The sequence below is a fragment of the Quercus lobata genome, chromosome 8, assembly GCF_001633185.2.
Source record: "Quercus lobata isolate SW786 chromosome 8, ValleyOak3.0 Primary Assembly, whole genome shotgun sequence".
NCBI lineage: Eukaryota > Viridiplantae > Streptophyta > Magnoliopsida > Fagales > Fagaceae > Quercus > Quercus lobata.
In genome coordinates, this window is record NC_044911.1 from 55,316,196 (window position 1) to 55,323,041 (window position 6,846).

Below are 6,846 nucleotides of genomic sequence, written 5' to 3' on the forward strand. Positions count from 1 at the left end.
AACGATTTTGAAATAGTCAAAATTTGGAGAAAATGGGCAAATGCCCCTTTCAAAAAAAATCTAGCATTTTGCCCCATTTCCTAAACTAATTAGGAAAATGTTCCTCTTTTGAAACTCGATTTTCTCAAAATCAAGTTATTAAAAAAAAAAAAAATTATGGAGCCCTATAATGGCGTTTTAAGGACCTATAGTGCCGTTTTTTAACTCAATCTCCATAAAGTCGAGTTATATGCAATTTTTTTTCTTTTTTTTTACCTATAACTCGACTTCATGGAGATCGAGTTATAAAACGTCACTATAGATCCTTAAAACGTCACATAGGCTCCTTAAAAACACCACTATAGGACTTAACTCGATTTTGAAAAAATCGAGTTTCAAAAGAGGGAATGCTGGATTGTTTTTTTAAAAAGGGCAAATGCCAATTTTTTCCATCAAAATTTGATGGAAATTAGTAGCCTAAAAATCTAGAAATCAGGAATACTTCCTTAAATAATCTTGGAGGATAAACATTGACATCATAGATAATTTACAAAATAATTTGGACAAATACAGTGAGTCTTTCTGTATCATGTTTCTTTATCTTAATTTAATGTGAAACTACTTAGGAACCTAATCATTCTTATATGAAGGTAATTAAGTCTAAAAATAAAGGGGCTAAAAACTGATGTACACAACATGTAAGTCCAAAGTTGGTTTAAAATTTTGAATTAAAATTGTACATACAATGTAAATAGATAAACTCCCAATATTGGTCTCGCCAACTCATTTGGGAGGGAGATCCGACTGCACCCAAATTGTTTTCTAGCAAAGAGGTCTTTTTCACAGTTACCATTTGTTGAATTACCATTGGATATTCATGAGTAGTGCCTCACATTAAATAATAATCATAAGAATTAGTGATTAATACATAACATAGTTGGACCCAAAATTATTGGCTTACACTTTTGGGTTAAGTGATGCCCATATTACTTAATTGTCACTTCCTTCTAAATAAAATTTTAAAAAATAATCATTTGGAGCGTTCCCAATACGTCATCTCCCCAACTTGCAGTATCAGAGCCTATGATGTTGTGTGGGTGACAAGGTTTTCAAGGTTTCTTTTCCAATTGGAACAAGGATGAATGCATATACTTGGAGTCTACACAAGTATGCATAGTATTATTATATAAGCTCATAATGCCTACACAAAGACAATCTTGGAAAAAGGCTCAATAAATTAGCATTGTCAATGGTGCTAAATAAAAAAGAACGGTCTATGGATTTCATAGACTTGGTAGTATGATATTCTCATGGATAAGCATGTAGGATCGATACGTGATTCTTATGGATAAGATAGGCCCATGGATGACACATTGATGAAGAAAAAAACCTATAAAACAAAGAAAAACTAGTAGGACTTGTTCATGGCTCACAAAGTAGTCTTTAAGCCACAAAGAGGCAATAACTCACACGTGAATAGGAGATTATTAGGTATACATCTACAAATAAAGTCACATGTTAAATAATAATGGCAAGAATGAATAGTCAATATATAACATAGTTAGGCTTAAATTCATTGACTTGACCATTTGGGTCAAGTGGTACGTTCCTATATGTTATTAACTACTCAATTGGAGTCTCCCTAATGTATTATCTCTTTAATACCATTTGTGGATTCTAATTTGCTTAATTCATAAAGTTTCTTATTGTTGAATAAGATACCAAAATTTGATTCCAATCTTTACCAAAACCAATTGGCGTATCAACTTGATGATAAAGGAAAAAATTATTATCATGTATGGTATCAATTAAAAAAAAAAAAACAACAACAGTTGCTAATCACATAACTAGGACTTAGTGACCCTAGTAACATTTTCTTCAGTAAAACCAAACTTCTTAAACGTATCCAAATAAGCCTCACTAGCTCCAAAATCCTCCACTCCAATCACCCAACCTTGTCCTCCCACGTACTCCCTCCAGCCCATTGGTGAGCCAGCCTCAACACTAACTCGCTTTGAAACTCTTGGTGGCAAGACATACTCCTTGTACTCCTTTGCCTGTTGATCAAAGAGCCGCCAACACACTAGTGAAACCACCCTCACTCTCCTCCCTTCTTTCCTTAACATCTTGGCACTCCCTTCACAAAGGCATAGCTCGGATCCAGTACCAATCAACATTATTTCTGGCAAATCATTCCCAGAATTATCACTCACTATGTATCCACCTCTTTCAACTCCACTTGCTGATGTTCCTTCCAAGTGTGCTGCCACTTTTTGCCTTGATAGTGCAATAAGACTAGGAACATCCCGGTTTGCAACAGCCATTTTGTAAGCTCCAGCAGTCTCGTTGCCATCAGCAGGCCTGAAAACTAGAAGCCGTGGCACAGCTCGAAGGCCAGCAAGTTGTTCCACTGGCTGGTGAGTTGGGCCATCTTCCCCAAGACCAATTGAGTCATGTGTCATGATATAGATGACTCCGGCTTTGCTTAAAGCAGAGAGTCGGATTGAATTCTTCATGTAGTCAGAAAATATAAGGAAAGTGGCTGCAAATGGTATGAGACCGCTTCCATGCAATGCAAGACCATTAGAAATTCCGGCCATTGAGTGCTCACGAACTCCATACCTGATGTTGCGGCCGCATGGGGAATTGGGCTGGCTGAAGTCTTTGAAATCGTGGAGATAAGCATTGTTAGATGTTGCAAGGTCTGCACTTCCACCGATTAGTCCTGGAAGCACCTTGGCAAGCTGGTTTAAGCACTTCTCTGAGTAGCCACGAGTAGCATCTACTGGTTCTGATGCAGACCATTTCTGTGAGACCATAACAATAACAGACTTGTAAACTCACACAATTATGTTGTAATAAATCTTTTTGAGGTGGAACATACTAAAAGAAGCAGGAACATTCAAGAAATAGTTAACTTAATATCAATTTAATTATTAATCTAACACTTCCTCTCGCACACTCTCCCCTCAATAAGTGGAGCCAATATGTGGAATTTTTAAATGGAGTATAGAATAGAGATAGGATTTGAATTTAGGATCACATAATTTGATAGCATGATAAATTATCAATTGTACCAAAGTTTAGACTTATAGGAAAGTGTGAATTAAATAACTTAACTATTATTTTAACAAATGATCAATGTCTAACGTACTCTATCTCAAAGATACCAAGTGATTTCTCTCATTTGAAGTTGTGTGAAAAAAATTTACCGGCAATGAGCTTTCCCAGCCAGGAACTAGACCTCCATTGAGGAGAATTTTAAATTCTACAGACTCTTCTGGATATTTACTTTGGTAGTAGTTAAGCTTAGAGTACCACTCCTCCTCCAGTCTTTCTCCATGGTCTGTTTGAATTTGCAACTCCCAGCAACAAAGTAATAAGGAAAATTATATCATAGATTTCTTCCCCTTCTGGTGGAAATTAAATTGCTCTAAAGCATTATGTATAAGTTCAATAACCCAAACCTATACACCATAGGAAGGACATGGAATGGCCCACGATCACTCCAATTAACTTTTTGTCTCATTTTTTTCATATCATCTTCGTCGAAGGTACCATGATGAGCTTTCGATGTTCCTTCCTTCCCAGACAATTTTCCTATTAGTGTCTTCACCTGGAGAGAGGAAAAAAGAAAAGGAAAATAAATTATCAAACGAGTTGAATAGAAAAAAATTTGCATTAAGGGGTTCGATTTCAAAGCATGCTACGATAATCTGTTACTACTTAAATATATATAGTTTGTTCAATCCACAAAATATTGCAAAATTTTATCCATTTAGTGAGTAAATTTAAAATTATGAGAATAATCAGTAAGTTTATGATGCCAAGATGAAGTAAAAAAATTCTTCTCTAGAATCTCTACTAGATTACACACCCTGATGAAAGTCGGTTTCTCATTTTCACTGAAAGCAGAACAGAGGGCATCCTTAAATGAATTCATATTACTGTGTATGTTCTCCACAGTGATTGTATTCCAACCAAGAGCCTTGAATCGAGTAGATATATCTTCAGACAATGCTAAGGTTGTCGGTCCATCAATGGTATTATGATTATCATCATATATTAGTGTAAGCTTATTAAGCTTCCAATGAGCAGCCAAGGATGCAGCTTCAGGAGATATGCCTTCCGTTGCACAACCATCACCCATGATGCAATATCTGCATTGACAAATCTATAGATTCTCAAAGACAACATATCATGCTATTTCAAATTTTTTTGTCCGAGTTAAAAGGAACTAGTTTTTATACTTACGTCCGATGGTCAACAAGAATAGCATCAGGTTTGTTGAATCTTGCTGCTAAGAGCATCCATAGCAGTGGAGCTAAATTTTTAGCAATTTAGCTCCACCAAAAGTTATTTTATCTATTTTACCTAAACACATGCTACAGCAATGGATCTATTTTAGTTTTCAACACAATAAAATAATATATTCATCATAAAATAATATATCACCACCACCACCACCACCACCGGCCACCAATCCACAGCAGGAAAAAAAAAAAATCAACCCAAATCGAACCCACAAATCCACAACCACCACCACCACCTCTACCACCACCGGCCACCAGTCAACAGCAGGAAAAAAAAAAAAAAACCAACCTAAATCGAACCCACGCCACAAATCACAAATTGGACCCAGCCATCACAAATTGAACCTACACCGGTACGACCCACCACCGCAAAACGACCCACCACCACCACCATCTCCACCGTGATCCCTGAAATCCAGCAACCCAAACGCCGAAATCCATCAAACCCAAATCCAGCTACCCAAACGTCGAAACCACACACCGATCTCAACCCCGATACCAACGCACACCAGAGCACAACCACGACTCAGCGGCCGAAGCACAACGTTGAGAGAGTGAGGTTGAGAGAAATACCGGAGTTGAGAGAGTTGAGATTGAGAGAGATGAGATGAGAGTGAATGAGAGAGAGAGAAAGAGAGAGAGGCATTTTTTTAATAAAAAGCTGGAATAAAATAATGTTTTTTTTTTTTAGCTCTAATGAACAGTGCACATTCTATAGATGTGCACTGCTCATGTGGAGCTAAAAAAAATGGATATAGCTCCACTGCTGGAGCACCATTTTAGCAGCAGTGTAGCTATATTATAGCAATATAGCAATATAGCTACACTACTGCAAATGCTCTAAGTGAGCTTTTGCTAAGGCTAGACCGACTGCATTAGCTACACCTTGTCCAAGGGGGCCTATTATCAAGAACAGTTATTAGCTAAACAACTAAACAAGTATATCACTTAAATCCTAACTCCAATAATAGAATAACATTAATTGCGTATTAAAATCTGCAATTATATTATGGTTATGCCTTTTTCAACCTGTAGCCTAAATAATTTATGCGATACCTAGTGGTAAGTATTGAGATAATTGAATTTTGGAGACATTACCGGTTAAAGTAAACATTTTCTTAGCTAATCATGAATACAAGACAACTGATTGGAAAGGATTTTCTAATTATTTGTGGAATCAGCAATATTTCACCTGAATCTACTTTTAGTACTTCATTCTAATAGTGTTAATATCATCTATGGGTATATTTCTTCTATACATGTATGGTTTTTTCACTTCTATAAAATTGACATTATTCCAATCACAGCTTATCATCTTAACAAATTGTAAAAAATATTGTGCAATTTATCACCTTATATGGCAAGAATTTACCTGTTGTCACTTCAATGCCATCTGTCACCACATTCTCAGGGTGACCTGGGGTCCGACTCCCAAGCTTTCACAAGCGTTCTAGGTCTTGCAACTGGGAGGAAAAATTCCTCCTTTAGTTAGCTTGATGAGAATAGAGTGAAAATTTTGCAATATGCATAGGATTTGAAATAGATCATCCAAGTTTTTTAGAAAGTCTAGAAAACTACTCCCACAATTTGAAATATGCATATGCCTGAACTGATTGAAAACCAGCGATGTGAAGGCAAACATACTGAAGCAAGCAACCATGGCTAGCACTCAAAACAAACCTGTCCCTGTTAAACCATTTGGGGTTTCTGGGATTGTACCTCATGACATGCCTATATAGCACATAACCCACTTCAGCCATTCCAAGCGCCATACCAGGGTGGTCAGCCTTGGCATGTTGCACCGAATCAACAATAAGCATTCTCACATTGTCCACGCATCGCTTATCAACCAATTCCTGAAATGATTCGTCCGTCGTCTAGCTCTGTGTCATTGTTTTGGTTTGATAGTTTGGATGGGAAAGCTTGTTTGAGCTCTTCAAGGCAAGAAAGTTTGTGGGATTTTGTTATGCTAGCTAGAATGGTTGGATTTGAGGCAACTATATGGTTTGAACCGAGTTGGGAGTGTATTGATTTTGTTGTTATTATTATTTTGGGTTGTAAATTTGAAGGAAAGGAGAGGGAGAGATGGGTGCAAGAGAAGTGAAGAGAGAGTCATGGAGGAAAATTGGCTAGTTTCTCTTTGTTTTTGTGCGTGTTAGAGAGAGAGAGAGAGAGAGAGGTGAAGCTTGTTGGAGATGAGAAAGCTAACTATGATAAATGCATGTGGCGAATGTCAGGGTCAATGGTGCGATATTGTGTCTGAACTCTGAAGCTGAGTTGGGCGTCGCATTGGTCTACACGTGCTGTGCATGCCAAATAGAAAGATGTTGAGTTGGCTCTACTTCAACCAAAATCCTAAAATAGAGGAAGCCATAATCCACGAGAATTCACTTTTCCACTAATCTTGAGAAGGGAAAGTGCGGGGATATAACTTTTATGATATAGCTTTTGGTGCTATATGAAAATGATTCTTAACCATTTAAGCTTATTTGACTTTATTCACTTTTCCACTTTTTTTGAGAAGAGAAAAGTGCAGGGATATAACTTTTATATT

At 37.0% G+C, this 6,846-nt stretch overlaps 1 pseudogene across 1 annotated transcript; it reads right to left on the bottom strand.

The window, feature by feature from the left end:
• Nucleotides 1-1,812: 1,812 nt before the first annotated feature.
• On the bottom strand, nt 1,813-6,374 carry LOC115957092 (annotated as a pseudogene). The gene is made up of 8 exons (XR_004084321.1): nt 5,897-6,374; nt 5,665-5,755; nt 5,118-5,192; nt 4,234-4,279; nt 3,857-4,139; nt 3,448-3,595; nt 3,192-3,346; nt 1,813-2,786 (listed from the first exon to the last, which is right to left on the bottom strand). The product of XR_004084321.1 is annotated as a transketolase, chloroplastic-like (transcript).
• Nucleotides 6,375-6,846: the final 472 nt, after the last annotated feature.